This window comes from Poecilia reticulata, chromosome 16 (genome assembly GCF_904066995.2).
Source record: "Poecilia reticulata chromosome 16, P_reticulata-male-v2, whole genome shotgun sequence".
Taxonomy (NCBI): Eukaryota; Metazoa; Chordata; class Actinopteri; order Cyprinodontiformes; family Poeciliidae; genus Poecilia; species Poecilia reticulata.
The window spans coordinates 23,066,537-23,086,343 of record NC_088845.1 but is presented as its reverse complement, the minus strand read 5'-3'; the positions used below and the strand labels follow the sequence as shown (position 1 = coordinate 23,086,343).

Genomic DNA, 19,807 nt, shown 5'->3' with positions numbered 1-19,807 from the left:
GAGCCTTGAAGAAATGGGGAACAGGCTTTGTCGTGAATCTGAAACTGTGACTGTGCTTCTGTGAGCTTGAAACTGTGCTGCAGAACAGTTGTCAGCAGGATATTGTCATATTGTATTTGTTATATATATTTTTCCCACAATCATCCTCTAAAGGAATTTACAATGCTTATTCCAAACACAATTGCATGGAAACATTTCAGTCAAAGCATTTATGTTTAAATGCAAGCATGTTTTGATAAAAAATAAATAAAAAAATCATATTTTGTGTGTGGGAATATATTTTGGTAAATGAAACAATCATCTCAAAAAATCTAGAAAACCTACCATGGAATGAAAGGAAACTATACACCGTTTAGATCTGTGTTTGATAACATACTAGTCTCTTCTTTATATCTGCTTAACGTTTATTCCATATTATACTGTATTCGCTATAGCTTGGAAGTGAGAAGTCATAATTTATTCTTGTATTTTATACTTTATCTTTAATTTATTTTTAGTCACAAAAGCAATTGGTTTCTTGAGTTCAAGTAGAAATTAGTTAATGATGCTTCGGGATACCTTCTAAAAGATTACATGTTACTTTGGTTTTGGTGTGGGATTTTGGCAATGGCATATTACATTATTCCTGCTTAAGAAAGGTGGCAAGAGCTGGCCAGTTTTCATATATATATATATATATATATATATATATATATATATATACTTTTCTCTTGAGTCATCGCATCATCTCTACATGAGTTGCAACATCTCTACATGAGTCAGGGCCTTCGGTGTGACCGCTGGTACATGGTCTGTAATTGGAAATGACAAATGGTCTTTCATGTCTTCTTAACGTCCTCAGATGTTTGGTCACATACTTTCTTTTGTCTTTCAGGTGTGAGTCCTTTCCATTACAGGGCATTCTTTTGGGGCTGACAAACAAGGAAAAAGCATTGTTAAACAGCCGTGGCCGCCAAGAGTAAGAGAGTGTTTAGCTTGAGGCAATGTCCTCAGGACACAGTGCAGCAAACCTCCATGGACGCCCATCTATAAAAGATGTACAGAGTGTATTGGTGCATCAGAAAGTCCCCTCAAGTAGTTCTGTTTTGGAAGACATCAGAACGAGGGTGCCTATGTTCTCCTGACCCTCTGCTGTGTCAGAAATGTTTCACCTTGCACTTGGACCACGCAAACACACACACCACAAATCCCCACATGACTGGACAGTTGACTGAGGAGACTTCGCCGTGGCCCCTGTCAGTTTGGTTTAAATTATATCTGACAGTGAGATACATGCAGCCCTGTGTCCAGAGACAACCCGTTGCTCTGTAACAGTAGAAGTGCAAACGGCATGGCTTTATTTCTCACAGAGTGTTTTCTGATGTGGGCAGATGCCATCCTTCACAGATAATGGTCAAGACATGGTAGAGACAGAAAATGCTTTCAAATAAAGGATTTACAGGAAACCTCAATCAACAATGAAATTCTTAAAATGCCCCTCAAATGACCTTGATTTTTTTTTTTTTTGTATGTGTGTTTTCTCATGTCACAACCACTAACCTCAGTGTATTTTACAGGGATTTTAAATTGTAAGTAGCACAATGCTATGTGGTAATAGAACAAAAAATATACATGAATTATAATCATGTATTATTATAAATTGGTAAATGGAGCCCAAATGTGTGGAATTTAATCACAGTATAAACTCTGTCACCACACACACTACCCCACATAGTGGTGGCAGCATCATGCTGTGGGAATGCTTCTGCTTAGCAAGAAAAGGGAAACTGGAAAAAAAAGGTGATTAAAGGAAGGATGGAACTAAATACAGGGAAACAATTGAAGAAAACCTGTGAGAATTTGAGAAATGTGGAGGGGAGAAGGTATCATTTCAGTTCCTCTCTCTCTATTCAGTGTGACTGAGGTTGAGCTATTTCGCAGAGATAAAAGGGAAAGCATTACACAGTTGTGTACCCCTTCAGAGACATATAACACTTGCTCCTTCAAAACTGCCTCTTTAAAGTATTCGGCTGAGAGGTTCATCTGCATGTCAGACTTTCCAGATATTGGTCAAACACACTGAAGATTGTGGTTGTAAGGTGACAAAATGTGAAACAAAAGGAACGAAGTATACATACTTTTGCACAACAATATACGTATTAAATAATTTATTTATTTGTTATGGTACATCGTTTGCGGGCCTAATAAGATGTTGGGCCGGTGCGTCTTGGTTTCAGGTTTATGTTGACTGACGGAGAGCAGCTCTCATGCTAGTTGCCCACATGACCCTTTGGTTGCTGACAGACGGGTGTAAGCAGAGTCTCTTCAACAACAAATTATTTATAAGCTGCACACAAGCCAACCACCCCCACACTTGTATTCCAATTTGGCTTCATCAAAGTCTGCGTGTCTCTCTTTGTCAGAGCATTCACACTGTGTACACATCCATGGGCTCCAGACTTCATGTGTTTGCCTGCCCAGGTTGGCATTCGCATGCATATGTGCGCGTTTAATTCAAGTGGATTAGCCGCCATAGATGCTTGACTCGGAGACAATGGTCCAATGAACTTTTGATCCACTAAATAGTTAATGAGTGATTTGATTAGGACGTAGAGGCCCCTTTTTACTGGAGATGAGATCAGTGTCTGGGTCAAACGAGGAACAGGATACCACCGTGTCTATCAGAGACTCCCACTTTAACAACCACTTGAAGTTGAGTTTTTTTAGGCATGTGTAACCCGGAAGTGTTTTTTAAACGTGATGCGAGGAGCACAGAGAGATGATGCTCAGTTTTTTTTGTTTTTTGTTTGCAACCAGTTGCTTGCGGTATTATATACTTTTTTTCCCTATAAAAACAAAATAAAGTTATATAAAACATGGTATTTAAAAAAAAAATAAAATCTTCCAATCTACAGTCCTGTCCTGTTTTACTTGTAATCAAAAATTTCCAATCTGCTCAAATAACTTTAACTATGCAACCTTGCTCTGACACACGCAGGCACGCAGACAAAGACACACAAAAGCCTGTGCCAATACACAGATATGGACTAGTGTGAGCAGCACCCACAACAACAAGTACTAATGTCAGAGTGTCCTCCTCTTAGCGTCTTTATCCCCCCCATACCCTCTTTCAATAATTTAGTTCAAGGTGTCAGACAAAGCTGCCCTGGCTCATGCAACCCCTGTAAAAGACACTGCTGCTCGCTTCACTGGTTTACCCCCACCACCTCCATGTCTCAATTAAACATTCGTCTAAGTGTTTGGAGGTAAACACATGCAAACAAAACAGCAGCAGACATGAATAAGGGCTACTTGCTAGACATTTACCCAATTAATGAGGGGAAAAGCCGCCCTAGGTAAAAGTATTTGGACCGAGTATAGGATTACTGCTGCACTGCTTCACCATTTGATAACATTATGTCTGTATTTTTTTGTTTTGCTTTCTGTTGCTGGTGTGAGTTTTTCCTGCTGTGTAACTTACGTGCTTGTCCTTGAGCAGGTAATTGGATCGTGACTGCGACTCAGAGGTCAATCTTGTTGTTGCCTTGAGGCTGGAGAGAAAACGGGGGGAGGAAAAAAAAAGAAAAAAAAAAAGCAGATGTCTGTTGAAGCACTTCTTTTCTGAGTGAGGCACATGTACAGACAGGAAAAATATTAAAAGAGCAAAGCGGGAGGTCAGCTGATAAGATACTTCCAGAGTAAACATCAAGTCAGCAAAACGTGACAGAAGCTGTGGTCACATTTTGCATCGGCTCGTATGTGGACGGACAAGTTGAGTTCAAATCTTCAAAGAAATTATGATAAAGTCACAAAAACAAACACAGAAGGTGAATGGAAAAATGAAAACGGCAACATGTGGTTTTGAGTGTAAAATTCTGAACTAGTTTGTCAACAGCCACTCCACTCAACAGGATATTTAAGTTGCTGTCATTACATGACTCATCTTTTACATAGTATCTGTAACATATTCTCAGTTCTTTTTTTTTTAATTGCTGGTTATAGAATTATTGAATCATTGTTTGGAAAGTATAATACATTTATAAAAACTCTAATCCACATTTAAAAGTTGTAAAACTAACAGATTTCATCCCTCCGTCCATCCATTTCCGTCTGTAGAAGTCAGTGGTGAAAGATGTAAATGTCACCAGAATATCACAGTGCTATATTTTTCTTAACGTGTCAAAATATCATATATTATTGTTACTGATTTCCTTGTCAAACCAAGTGAAACCCCATCCAAAATTGATGGAATGTTGTGGAATGACTTAATTTTGCTGTAAGACATTGTCTTTCTACAATTAGACATAATGTATATTGTTCACAGAAAAAAATATGCCAACACAAAGACTGAGTACTGATCCATCCATCCATCCACCCACCCACACACACACATCCATTTTATGTACACCCTTGTCCCTAATTGGGTCGGGAGGGGTGCTGGTGTCTATCTCCAGCTAAAGTTTTGGGCGAGAGGCGGGGTCGCCTGGACAAGTCACCAGTCTGTCTCAGACTGATAATTTATGCTACATGTATAAAAATATTTGTTGACCTCTCATCAATGAGTTCAACAAGACATTTACAGCTCAGCATCGTTACACAGCTCTCTAAAACGTGTCATATTTAGGCCCCAAAACATTTTGAGGTTTAATCAAATTGCTGCTTTTCGCACTGGGTTGAAATTTCACCTCAGTAATTTATACTGGTGTAAATTGCAGTAAGGTAATACAATTAGTGTCATTAGTCAGCGAGGTGACAAAATACTCACAACCTTCCACAGATTACAGGAAATCAGTCAGCATATATCCGGCCATCTTGGGCAAATTAGAAGGACTGAGGGCATCGTGAGCATTGTGTCCTTGTGACCATAGTAAGTAGCTAAAAATGCATGACATGGCCAAATAGATTGAACTCTTCACTAACTAACTCCAAACTAGGATGACAATTATGTCTACACAGTAACAGTATATGTTATATTGCATTTAGAATAATTACCCTGGTATTTCGTTTTAGCTTTTTATGGCATGTATTGTCCAATAAAAATCAAACATGCAAAGCAGTTTAACAGGGATAATTCTTGGCCTCTAATTATCTTTTTGCTTCAATTTCCTCCTCATCACTCTCAGCAGAGCCTTCTCCTTAACTCCTGAACTACCCCTCTGTAGCTGGTGGGACGCGGCGGATGCATGGAGGCACCACTGACAATGATAGATTTGACAAGAGGACAGTGTTAATGATATTCCCCCCTTTGATGGCTGGGGCTACTTCACACACATTTGCATTTCCATTCATCATCGGCATTTATCATTATGGGGTTGCTGCCAAATCTAATTACAGTCCTGAGCCAACGGGGATGACGGGCCTGATATGAGGGCCCCCGGCCCCTTACACATGTCTATTTCTCAGTGTTTGTCACCTCTTCTCATGCTCTCTTGTTCACTTTTTTTTTTTCCTCATCCCATCTCTTACACTTTTTTTTGCCTGTTTTTACTTCCTCCTTAGCATTTCTGTTTGGTTTAATTTTGCACTCTGATCCTCGGGTTTAAATTTAGAGGAGAGAACATAGAAAGGCATCGAGGCAGAAAGTGCAGCCGTGTAGCACCAAACTCAATTAACTTCACTCTAAATTAAGTCATTGGAGAGCTCTTCATTAGAATTACCGTGAGTAGAGCTGGGGTAAGCAAGGGTGGGGAAATAAATAAATTAACTAACGATGAGATTAACTTTCATAGCACTGTTTCTCTGCATCTCTTCTTCCTCTCATTTTATCATCTTTATCTTTTTTTTCTCTCTCTCTCTCTTTGTCTCCTGTTGCGTGATTTATTCACTGATCCAAGGGGATCACATTAGGAGTTTAGTGATTATCCCCTTATAACATTATCTGAACTAATTATTCATGACCTATCGCTAGTGACAAAGAAAGTGTTTAATATAAGTTGAATAGAGCATATCAGATTGAAAATGGCATATTTTTAACCTCATGATTGTTCAGTTTCTTTGACTTGCATTCTGCTCCCGTGTCTTTCCACCCCTCAAGCCTCTCATTAAAAGTTTGCAACTGATTGCTAGTAGTTGTTTGTTTCAGGACAAAAACCTGCACAGTAGTACTATTTGAGAGCAGCAGGGTCGTGGCTGGATCTCCGCTCAACTTCTAAGAGCAGCTCTTCCTATTTATCATGTGCACAGCATGATCTAGGCGTGCCAGAGGAGAGTCATCCTTTAGCAGGAAAGAGTTGGATACGCACAGACTGAAGCCAAAGTGATGTCTCTATTTCATGTGGCTCTGATAACCTTTAGAGAAGATTCCTTCAAAAATCTGTTCCCGAATGTCTCTTGTGGATTTGTCTCAAAGGTTTAGTGAGCAAACATAACATAACTGTTCAAGTTAGCGGGTATAAATAAAATAATCATTATATATATATATATATATATATATATATATATATATATATATATATATATAATAAATAATTATATATAATTATAATTTTTGTGCGTTTCCAATAATCTCCTAGTGGTGCCATGTGCAGCAGGAATGCTGTTGACTTAAAACAACATTAAAACATGTTGAAACATATAAATGGTTTGATTTACTTAGTAGGATGACATATTAAGTTTTGCTGTTATGTCGTGTTGTCAATTCTTCAATGAGAAATGTTTTGCAATTGGAAAGTAGTGTGTTAAATTCCAGGTTCAGGCACTGAGCTCCAAGTTGTCTACAGAACTGCATCATGGAAGCGATAGGGAGAGACATGAAATCACACAACAAAGGAAAAGTAAATAAAATCCACAAATATGATTTCAACAAGTGATGCTTCTTCCATCTGCCCTATATATATATATATATATATATATATATATATATATATATATATATATATAAAATGTGTGTAATAGAGTAATAAAGGGTTAGCTTGGTCAGTGAGGGTGGACCAAGAAACCTTTACAGCCTGCCAGCCCACGCTGGGCAAATTACCAAAAGACCCAGTGAGAAGATAACAGCAGCCTGAATTGACGCAAAACGTGGTTTGGAGGAAATGAAAGATGCCCTAGACTGAGATAACCATCATGTCGACTTACACTGCAAATTACTGGGATGGCTGTTTAGCTGGCATTGGACATTCCATCTTCAGATGTAACAACGTTTGAGACAGAACGGAACAAAAGTCAAGCTTTAAAGAAAAAAAAAAGACAAACACAAAAAAAACTTCAACTAAGTTGTTTTATTTTGCTGGTTGGACATTACAGCACAAAGGCCTCTATGATAAGGACCTCGTAATCTGAACGGTAGATAAAGAAGATGTCATAGGAGGGTTCACTTTTGCGCACACACACCTACACACATGGCTACACGTACAGCTGCCATATGTTTCAGGAAGCCAGGAACCCTTCAAGATGAGAGAGGCCTCTGAATTATTGATCGATGATTAGCAAATGCAATAGAAATGTTAGCCTTAACGTTGGCTGGCTGAGCTGTGTGTGTGTGTGGGTGTGTGTGTGTGTGTGCGTGCGTGTGCATCCGCCAAAATAGTGTGTAAAATCAATCCTTCAACAATGCACAATCCCATGCTTTTAAATACACATTCAAATTTGGTGACAACTGTTTGTATTAGCGTGAATAAGTCGAATATGAACTTTTAAAGTTTGCCTTTTAATTGCAAGCAGTTACATTTTATTCATTTATGAATGGGTGTGAGCATGTGTGTGGGTGTTGTTGCAGGCTACAAAGAGAGTCTCCACTGGACTCAAAGGGGGATGTAATTCATTATTAAGTTGGGGACAAAACAGGCAGTATGGGAGGCGGGTAACAGTAGGTGATGGTAGGCCTGTATTGATTACTACCAACACCCAGAGCCAAGTGTAGTGTGACGGGATGAACAAAACCAGCAAAGCACGCGCACAGGTGCTGACACCCTCATTCACAAACAGGGCACGGCTGTAGAACGGCCATTGTCGCTGCCTTTCAACCACAATGCCTCGGTTGTTGTGATGCTCTTTCAAAGAGGCGAGTCATTTGGCTGGAGACAGTGGCAGGTTACCTCAGTCAGGAGGCGACAGCTAGGTGAAATGTTTTTATTTACGAGTAGCTAACTGACTCCAGTCTAGTTGGCACTGAAATTTAATGCAGTTAATCACAACTTCATTTTATAAGTACAAAGACAAAGGGTCAGCCTGGAACTTTTGTATTTGCGCGCCACCACATATATTAATCAACCCGATTTTAATCAAGTTCCACCACTACTTTATTATAATTGGCAAGTTGTGAGGAGCACAACCATGTGGCATACTGGCTTGACGTAACTGGTGACTCACCTCCTTATATTTTTTATTTTTATTTTGAAACACCAACAGTGGGAATTTACCATGCTAATTTTTTTTTTTTGTTTTTAACTTTAAATTGTTATTGTCTTTTTTTTTCTACAAGTAAAGTGGATGATTGCTAACTTTATCCAACTATCCATAGTTTCCAGGTATTAAGTTAGATGTAACATTCATATGTATGTGGAACTTGATCTCATTAGCTAAACTGACTCTCATTTGACCCCAGCACATTAGCTGTAAACACTAGAGAATTACAAGCCAAAATAAATATTATCATAATGCTGGGGGCCACTGAGTGCGTTTCCCATGGAGTGATTAAAAATGAAAACACGGCGCAGCACAATGTGAAGTCCCAAGGCACAATGGCAGTTAGCGTAGAAAAGCTAATTTCATGATAAATTAAAGAACAATGGAGTTTCTCTCATGAGATAGCATTCCCATGTATTCGTAATGTGGAAAAAAGAGCCAAAATTAGCCTTATCACACATCATCTAGAAATGATTAATACAATATTAATTTCCTGGTAAATTGTCTTTTTGAAGTTATTTCTTTTTTCCTTACTGTAGGTTCATATTTCAAAAGGTTTGATTTGCATATTCGACAAACTCTGAACAACAGTAATGTAATACAATGAAGCCCAGGGCCAAATAAGGTCCATTCCAGGGAGCCTCAGAGATGAATGTCACACAGTGCTGGTTATATATTTAACTTGGATTTATATATATTTTTTTAATTTAAAGAAAAAGCACATTTTGCGAAATTAACAGTTTTCCAAATTGATAAATTAGTGTTTAACCTACTTTTATTTTGTCCTTAAGAAACAAAACAGATATGATTTGGCTTTGTAAACCATGCCACTTAGCTATAGCAGGTGTTTAGTATACATGAAAAAATAAAGGATATTATACAAATGGACACCATCTTCTTTCTATAAATTATTGTTGTTGAGCATCCATGGATTTAACTTGCTCCCTCTACCTACGAGTGCAGAAATATAGTGAATAAAAATGGAGTCAATAGATCATGTGAGATACTTAAATGCAGACAGCCATGATTATGAGCTGCGGGAATGTGCCACAAATTTACTCTGGGCCAATATGTATTGCTTACGCTTATAATAAATGTTATCTTTCTGAGGAGAAAAAAAAGCTGTCAACTTGATGAAAGACACAGATGAGCATCTATATTACTGAGCAACCATGCATAGATATGCACAAAAGCAGTTTTCACTGAGGAGGCAACAGAATGAAAAATCTGCAGCTGCATCACCCCCTTCAATGAGTTTGAGTAATTGTTGTAGGTCCTAATTCTTTTGTTAAAGGAAATAAAATAAAAAAACAGGGTTTTCTGAAAAAATAAAAATTAACACCAGTCAATACATTTTTTATAGAATAAGTAATGTAAATCTATATCTTTCTTTTATTATTTTTTATTTGCCACCGTCTTGACCAGAATATAGATTTTAAATAGGGTCAACTTATCCCCTTAGACCTATTCCACACCGATGCTAATCATTAGTACTTTATTTTAAATCATTAAAATGAAGAGTTAGTTACTCAGAAAGGCAACAGAGAAAAACTGCGCTATTTTTCTTGATTTATTCTTGTTAATAAAATTAGACAGTGATGCAGAAAGTGTTTTGATGCATCATAGTTTTGACAAATTATTTCACTTGTGAACATAAAAAAGGTCTGTTTGTGTACATTTGAAGTGGTTACCTGGAGATTATTAAGGATATGCAACTGTAGCTTATATTAACTTTATTGCCACATGATACGAAAGAATAGGCATTCATTCAGACAAAAGCTGTAAATACTATGTTTTCGACAACTAACTAAAATATCTGTACATAACATTCAGACCAGAGTTGCTAAGCCCTAACTATGGAGGTTTCACTTTCAGTACGGTCAGATGGGCTTATGTGTCTGCTCCACAGTGTTGTTCTGTGAACATCTCTTCCATTAGGTGGCAGTGTCCAGGACTTGAGGAGCATTCAGTGGCACTGTTATTTGACTTTGGCTGCTTTTCCTGTAAGATTAAAGCTGCAATCGCATTTTAACATGACAGTTGTTAAAATGTACACTAAACACGGTGCGGTAAAGTGAGGCCAAGTCTGCTGGCATTGTGAGACCAATAAATAGTTTTCATACCAAGAATCAGTTTTACAAACCAGATTTGTGCACACCTCCCTACAACCACGTCCAGGGCTAAAGACACAACTTGATCGCTGAGAGACTGCATTATCAGAGTTCTATTTAAGATGGCTTACACTGTAACTGTGTACCAGCTGAGTTATATAATCCTATTCTGTTTTTTTCTTTTTTTTTTTTTTTTAAACGTTACATTGACTGTGCTTAGCAAACAAGACATCCTCTACCTCACCCTGCTTCATTATCTGTGCCTGGATCTAAGCTATAGGTGTTAGAAGCTGTATTAGTTGTTTGTAATGAATATGTCTACTTTGCATGATAGATCAAATAGCAGTCAACTGTGACGTAGAGAAAACATGAGATGGTCTGGAATCCAAAACCTGTGTTGGAATATCACTCTTGTCCTTCGTTCTCCTTACCAGGCTTAAAGGATCACTCATGTAAACATTGATGACTAATGGCCATAGCTTTATTCCAGGGTGCATGCGATATGGTTCGGAGAATAAAGAAGAAACGGATACTGGATCATAGGTGTACAATCATCTACAACAATTTCAAAACAAAGCACAATGAAACAAATAGTACCTAAACAGTTTTTTCCCCCATAGTTAATTTTATCTGCCCATAAACGACTCCCTATTTTTAGACCTGATGGACAAAAAGTGGGGAAACGTTGGAATCTAAATTCTTCTTCGAAGGTGCGGGGTTTATTTGACCAATGAATAAACATCGTCAGCCATGGAAGAACACTGCTCTGTGGAACCCCTCCACAGTAGGGTATACTTACTTTTGTAAGTATACCCTACTTACAAAAAAGTAAATGAAAAAAAGCTCCCTCGATCAGTGGTTTTATTCCACATGAGGTGTGATGTGCTGTGCATATTGGAATGCAGAGCTTTTCTACCAGTTCCATTTCTCTCTGTAGTTTGGCTCAGGCCAGTTTCAATCTTATTTCTAAACATTTGTCAGAGTGAGCCCCAACACATGCTTGCACAGTTTTGTATTTTCTTTATTAAGCTCAAAATCACGTGATTTCATTGACTTATAATGAGGTAAAGCAGAAGGATAACATTTTGTGGCCAAGTCTTTACATAAGCGATGGAGAGTCTAAAGTAGTGTCAGCTATGTCTTATGGAACGGGAGTAAAACCTTTCCCTATTTCAATGCAGTTTTGAGATATAACAAGGTCTCATCAGCCAATTCAGCAACAGAAGGATGAAAAAGTGACAAAGGCTGGAGCAAGTTTACTTTTACCCCCACAAATAACCGGTCTTTAAAGGTCTTTTCTGCTCACTGAATATTACGCTTCTGGCATCTCAACTGGGGAGTCAGGGTTCGGTTGTCTCATACTCGGGCCCCAGGCCAACCCTAGAGGATCTCTTCATCTAACATCAGGAGAAAATAGATTATTCCTTGTAGTGTTAGTTCTGCCTGAATACCATCGGAAGACAAAATCCTTTGTATTGCTGTGATGAAAGAAACATTTAGCTAATCCAAACCTACTCTTTTGCAATGACCATGTAACTTACAAGTTAAATAGTTTGCATGCTATGCATTTTATGATTAGTTGATCAGTTTTTTTTTTCTTCCTCTTACATGCTGCCTTTTATAAAGCTTTCTGAAAAACACAATAGTCTAGTTAGACTGAAGAATCAATGGATGACCTAACAGGTTACTCAAAGGCACTTCACATTCCTGATGATATGAAGGGAATCTGAACTTTTTGACATATTTCAGTAGTCTTCATCTCTTTCTCCATTAGTTTGTGTTTGGCGAGCTACTGCTGCTGAAGAACAGGCAGGCGCACCATAACTTAATGCCGAGTCGCTGTAGTGCTTGCTTTGTTTTCAAATGTTTCATTTTGACATGACATCGGAGAGACGGGGAGGATTTAAATGTTTAACTGTCTTCAGATTCCCTTGACAAAACATCCATTTTACCTCCTAGATTAAAGACAGTTTTAAAATGTGTCACAGTACTCCACGGATTCAAAGCATTTGATACTTATTTATAAATTACACAATACATAAATAATACAAGAGAAATAGGAATTTCTCCAGAAGTTCATTGGTGACTAAATCTTTTTTTTATTTTTTTTTATTGTGCACTGTGTCGAAAAAGAAACATATTTTTGGGGGTTATAGTTGGAACAAATGTGGGAGGGTGCCTAAAAAAGTATTTATAAAGAGTGAGGTTACAGTAAATAACCAAATAACCAGTAAGGTGACATTCTAAATATTATTTATGCATTTGTATATCAGTCTAAATACAGTTTTATCACTTTGTAAATTTGCGTATGTCAGTTTTAAAGCAGCTGAAACAGTGGTTAGTTTACCCAATTTAACTCGCAGAAGAAGTCGACGTGTCTCAATGGAACCAGTTTTCTTTGATTCTTCCTTAATTTGAACTCAAAGGCAGATTGTGCTGCCTCTGTCTTTGCATCCATCCCACATTGCAAGCATTTGCATTTTATTAACAACAAAGCCTGTCGATGTCGGATCACTCATTGTTGGTTATTGTTTGATGATTTAATGAACATGCCTCTGATGTTCTGAAATAAGAATCAAATTCCCATTCAGGGAGATTCAAATTTAGTCCAAAAAAATCTATTGTATGTAAATCGGGATGTTCCCCTCAAAAAGTTTGGGTGTCATCCCAGAGGCATCGTTATGCCACAGCTGCCAAAGTTTCAGATTTGTAGAACTACTACAGATCACAAACACCAATAAGTATTTAGTCATTTATAGTATATCTTTTAGATAGTTTGATACAGTCAATAGTTAAGTTTCATGGTGTTGATTTCCAAAATATCCAGCACAACAAAGGCTGGTACACAGTTGAAATGAATGTAAAACATTAAAATGGTAACATCATTGTGTGTAACAGTTAATTAAAAAGCCTTAAAAAACAAACAAAGAAAAATAAATAAATAAACTTCTGGGCAACATTATTTTCTGCCATCTCAGATATATGAAGGATAGAGGACCAGAGAAAGATTTTTGTTGAGCATGACTCTTCTTTAACCAGTCTCTTTATCTCTATAATAGATTCCTTGATATCACAAGGCATAAATAAAACAGGGATCTAAAAGCATTTTTTTAACTTATAACCCACACTTCATAAGCCCTATTTCTCTGGTTGTGTCCTTTCTGTGATCTGCTCCACAGACAAGGGTATGCACCACTGTACAAAACCGCAGCAATGCTTAATAAGTCTGTCTACACCAATCCTGATAAAGACACATCCCCTCAGCAGCAGTGAAGAAAAATGTTAGAAATCCCAGGCAAATGCAGAAATTGCATTTTGAAGATGATAAATATTTCAGAACCACTGAGGACATATTTAAACTACATTCAAGGCTTTCGCCATAAAAAAAAAAAGATTATTATCCTCTCCTCGCCTTTTAGAGATAATCAATGACTCTTGTAATCCCTCTCACCATAGTCATCCTTGAGTGTTGAATGGTGTAAAAATGTTCTGTGTGACTGCAAGAGTGTGTGCCTGTAAGTGTGTAAAATGAACGCTTAAGATGTAGCAAGCTGTGAACACCATTAATCTACATGTTCTGGAAATATAACCAATTGTCAGACAAGCACTCACAGATATTCCATCACCTACCCAATTGGTTTCTACCAACCTCTACAATTCATTTGCAATGCAATTCATCCAGTAAAAGAAAAAAATAAATCACTCAAGATGCATATATGATTCTCAAGAAAAAAAAAAAAAACTTCAAAGTGATTTAAACCTTTTTCACACGTCTATACAGCCTCACAACATAAATCCAAAACAGCAACATGATATTTATACAATATCTTGATTTTATTGTTGCATCATCCATCCATCCATTTCTGGTGAAAGTAGGACTTCACCAATGTTGCTCTTCGTCAAAGATTCTCCTCAAAATGTTTATCGACAAATGTTCCAGGATCAGCCAAGGTGTTGAGGGAGTCTGATTCGGTGGCCTTAGATTTGTCTCTCTACTTTTTGCAAATGATGTGGTCCTAATGGCTTCATCAGATTGTGATCTACAGCTTTCGCTGAAGTAGTTCGTAGTTGAGTGGGAACCCTGGCCCGAATGAGGATCAGTGTATCCAATTAAGACATCATGATCTTGGGCCGGAAAAGGGTAGAATGCCTTCTCTGGGACTGAGAAGACATCTTGCCCCAAGCAAAGGGATTTAAGTATCTTAGGTCTTCTTTATGAATGAAGGAAAATCATATTGGTACTACGTGTCAGATGTACCGGTTCATAAAAAGGCGAAGAAGCTGTCGATTTACGAGTGGATCTACATTCACAACCTCACCAATGATAATCTCATCTATGGGTAGTGACCATTAAAATGGCATCACAGACACAGGTGCCGGAGAAGAGTTTCCTCCGTTAGGTGTTTGGACTCTCCCTTAGAGATAAAGTGAGAAGCTTGGCAATTTTTGCTTTTAAAACAATCTAAATGGACACTGGAAAAAAAAGTATTGATTTGGCAAGCTATGCAAAAAGTAGTTGGCCTTCAACTACTGAGGCCAACTACAATCTAAAGATGTTTCTTTAGATTGAGATCTAAAGAAACATCTCGATGCCAAACATGTTGGAGCTAGCAAAGACATCCCAAACACTAATGTCAGCGTCCACATTAGTGGAGTTTCACTTTCAAGTAGTGAATGTCCACACAAAGAAAAGAAAGAAAAAAAAAAACGTGTTTTTTTTTCAAAGTTTATTGAATGATCAGTGACTTTGCACTAATCTGTTTAATACAAAACCTAATAGATTACAAACTCATATATCTATTATTCCTTCAATAAATTAGCAGTAAAAATTATTTTTGAACTGAAAATGTTGCTTGTTTTATCAACATACGGTTTTTAAAAAAGATATGATGAATTAATTACAAATCCTGCAATTATTCAGTCCCTCCATTAATATAAACATATATATTTACTCCAGTACTTTCAAAGAGTAGCCAGATTCATAGCTGACATTAAATTGCAGGAGGCTGTATTCTGTTTAAGTGACTTCTGACATCAATCCATTTTTATGGCTTTTTTTTATGGCTTTTATTTATGGCAAAAAGAGATGTAGAAACACATTCTTGTCCTATTTTCAGATTTATCTATATTTATAATTGAAATTCTGGTCACATGTCTCTTAGACAAAAGTAATGACAGTGTAATTAATTATATTCAAAATAGCATGGATCTGCTACAATGTCATTCTTTAACTGTCCCTCACATCCCCACGTTCTACCTCCTCTCAGACGCACTGTGCTTCCAGTGTGTATCATTAGCTCCTTTTCTCCATTATCTGCAGCCATCTAGTGTCGACTCTGTGCCCTAGAAATTATGCTGCTGCTCCCTCAGTTTTCATTCCATCACATCACTTCTAGAGTAAAGAAATCCCCTAGTTCAATGTCAGCCAGAAGACAGAGTTGTACTTCAGTTGGGTCCACTCCATTCAGGAACAGTATGCAATTTTCATAATAAAGCGGGCTCGTTTTAGGTATAATTTTACCCAGTGGGTTTGCATAAAATTTGAAATTGTGTGAGAATATTCCAAGATCAAGTCGGAAGCAAAGTCAGCAATGCTTAACAAGAGTGAAAGTTATGGAAATGACATGTTACACATTATTTCAGAGCAATATGTGTGTCTTAGTGTGAGCAAGAGCTACAGAATCAGTCAGACAAACTTGACAGACCGAGTGCACAACCTGTCAGCGAACGCACCCACTACATTCAGCGACATCGTGCTGTTCTCCCGCCAGCGGAGACAGACAGTCAGTAATAACAGCGAGCACCTGGGCAGCCTCCAGGCTCTACACCTCAGCCCCTGGGGCTCTTCACCTGGGACGGGAGGCTCTGTGCTGCCTCTTCCCTGCTCCAGACCTGCACGAAGCGGGCAGATTATCCCTCATCGCCCAGAAGGGACACGAGGCCTGGAATTCTGTCAAATTATTTTACATTAATCATTGGGACAGAGTGACAGTGTGGCAAGAGTACAGATTCAAACCACAAAGCCGTCACAGTGCCAAAAAGTCAACTCCCCCAAAGTTACAGTAAAAATAAAGTAACCTTTGCTATTTATGCCGAACCTTTCCCCTTCTGTCTCACACCTCCTGGTTACAACCGATTCTGCAGAACATGATATGACATACCAAACCATAAATATGAAATCTAACTAGATAACTAAAAGGATGTGAGTGTGACGGTGGATCTGGCAGCAGTGAAAGAACACAGAAATATACAGAGACACTTTATTTATTTATTTTATTTTAGCAACTGGGAACCTAAAAAGTAAGAATACACTGCTATTTTTAATGAGAGCTGAAAATATGAATATTTAGTGCAGGTGAGAAGTTGAAGATGAACCATAAGGAGAAGCACTAATTTATCTCAAAGTTAAAAGTACAACTTTTCATTTGAACTTTGTTAAATAAGTTTTTGTGTGCAGAGACATTGAAGACTCTTATGCAATTCACTGACAGTTCCATTAATTAACACACTTTTCTATTCAAATATTGTATACAATCGGTCATAGAGGCTGTGATTGCCACAATTATCTTTTCTTCCAATTGTATTTTGTCAGTGTGATTAAGAACACATACAATTTGGTACAAGTCATGAAAACCGAAAATCCAGCATACCAACTTGTTTGGCTATGATGACCGAGGGCAGTCAGTCCTAAATGAAAAACTAATTAAATGAAAACGAGAGTTAAGCTCGGTGGCGTGTGGACCTCTACTGTACAAAAAGTGCTCTTTAAGACACTTGTAACCCAACTCCGCTGTGCTTTAATTATCAAAAACACCATTGAAGTCCACGAGAAGGTAAGATAAACATGACATAAAGTCGAGGTCCAAGTACATGCATTTCCAAAGCTACACCGAAGCTCATAGTTTCTTTGTCAGAGTAACCCAATAAGCATTTTTAAATAACCATAAAAATAAACATCAAACATGTTATAAATAAATTCCATTTATTAATAAAACCCTACTCACGTTGACACTTTCTCTTCTTTTTACTTTTAAGATTGTGGCTCAGAAGCTACAACTTTCTCACTAAACTTACTCATAAAACATCTGTGAAAAATATGTAACCTCAAACATAAAACATCCACTATTTTTAAAAGCATTTTGACCCCGGAGACCTTTGCTCATTAGTAAACTGAGAAGAAGAAGGTTAGAGGGAGAAGGGGAGGACATGCAGCAATTGACCAGAGACTGGAAATCGAACCGGGAACAGCAGAGTCGGGGACTGTACTTTCTATGCCACTGAACCACCTGGTGCCCCAAAAGACCCACCTTTTACACTTTGTCTTTTGGGGTTACACAGACACTACTTTTGCTAAGCGTTACAGTCAACTTCATGCAGCATGTAGCATTGATTAGATTTAATAACTATCATAAGGCAATTGAATGTTTGGGTTTAAGGAAATCTCAATTATGTCATAAGTCACTAGTCATTTTCAAGTTTCAGCCTTTGCTCTATACACGTTCATTCCACTGCCGGTTGTGTCTTTCCCCCATCCAGGCTGAAAAGGGAGGAGATAAATGTGATTTAAATTAATAGCTTCGACTAAATAACTCCTCTGCTGGTAAACGATGCATTCATCAGATACAGACAGCCAATATCCTGTGATTCATGGCACTCCTTACCGTGTGAAGGGTGCCAACAAAAATTGTTATTACTTTTTAATAAAGTGTACCAGTCACTAATCCCCTCATTTATCAGTGGGAGGCACTTGGTATGGAGGAAACTCAAGTGAAATGGTGTGACTGGCTGCTCTGATGAAGAGGAATGAGAGGAAAGTAAAAGAAATGTGTGGCTAGTATTCAAATTATACTTTAGAATACAACCTACTGGATACGTAGCACCAAGAAGTAAGAAAACTGACGAACATCTACGACAATATGTTTTCGGTTTTTTGATCCTCCAGAATCATTGGAAATTAAAGCAAAGATGCTTTAAAATTAGGGCTGTTGCGAACAAATATTTAAAAAATGGAGTATTCTATCAATTATTCTCACAATTAATCAAGTAAACATAAAGCTATTCTAATTAGGTTTAAGATGCGACTAGTATGGTGCGACTAGTATGATAAGCTAATAGGAGTAAATTGGTGACCAAACTATCCAATTAATGAAAATTATTGAGAAGAAGCTCACGTCTAAAAGCATTTTAAGTACCTCGATAAACTTGTTCTAATTATTATCTAAAAGGAAATCTATATAAAACATGAAAAGAATATGTTTCACCTGTCTCTTTTTAGTGTATTTTCCCTCATGGACCATGTTCACTGAACATTAAAGTGGATCAATTAATGTGAAAGTACCACCTTTCACCTCTCAATGAAGCCATCAGAGTGGTGGGCAGTGATTAAAGGCTGTGTCTTGACCCGGAATCCTGGACTGAGATAAACCTTCCAAAATTGTTCAAAACAAACAGTGTACTGCTCGGGTTAATTTAGCCTTCTAGCTAAAACATTGCTGCTGCTGCTGAAGCAGCCTCTGATGATTCCCCTTGTGTATAAGCCAATTTTAAGCCTCAAGAACAGGTAACAGTCAATCCATTAACCCCAGCTTTAAGTGGCTGCTGTATGTCACTGCGCCTGAGTCCTGCACACACCAGAAATGTGCACACTGCCATGTGCGCAAAATAAAAACGAAACACACAGATACCTACCCCTCCTGCCTCTTGATAGAAGTTTTTAATGGTTGTCATGTAAAGATTTGAAAAGGTCAATGCAGATTCTCATGACACTGACTGAGTCATTGTAATAATTAACCTTTTTTTTCCCCCCTCTCGTCCTCTTCAGTTTTAACAAAGCCCAATCACTGAGCTGAAAGCTATCCATCTACCTATGACAATATGTTGGTCAGCCACGGACAAACATGATAAACAGACACAAAAAGAAAGAGGCAACAGAAACATGTGAGAACAAAGTGAAAATAAAGACATAAATATACAAAGAATATATACATTCATTCAACACATCAAAGGTTCCCATTCAGAGACAGAAGTATATTAACCTCTTGTCTCTGTGAGGGCGGCAGCAGTCATATTCAGCAAGATAGTGTGAAAGGATTTTCAAAACCAGGAGTCATGTTATGGCACAAATGCTATTCCTTAATCATCTTTTTTTGGGGGGAAAAGGTTATTTCAAAAGGAATCCCAAACTTCACAGACTCCTGTGGTGCCGCCCAGTGGGTCCTTTGGGCAGGTTTGTGAAATTAATTTAATAAGACTTTGGGTTGTGATTGGCAGCTCAATGGGTAAACTAACAAAGACTCTGCCTCCATGAGGGGTCAGAAGTGAAAGTAGCCTTGCCCTCTGCCAAGGGCCTCCCATGCCTAAGCTCGCTGGAT

At 37.9% G+C, this 19,807-nt stretch overlaps 1 long non-coding RNA gene across 2 annotated transcripts in view; it reads right to left on the bottom strand.

Moving 5' to 3' along the window:
* Positions 1–1,598: 1,598 nt before the first annotated feature.
* The window catches only part of LOC145547695 (uncharacterized), an 88,116-nt gene continuing 69,907 nt past the window's right edge, over positions 1,599–19,807 (bottom strand). For both annotated transcript variants that reach the window (XR_014083995.1, XR_014083996.1), the window contains one exon: positions 1,599–3,530. This is a non-coding gene — a long non-coding RNA (uncharacterized LOC145547695). The remainder of the gene's footprint in view (positions 3,531–19,807) is intronic.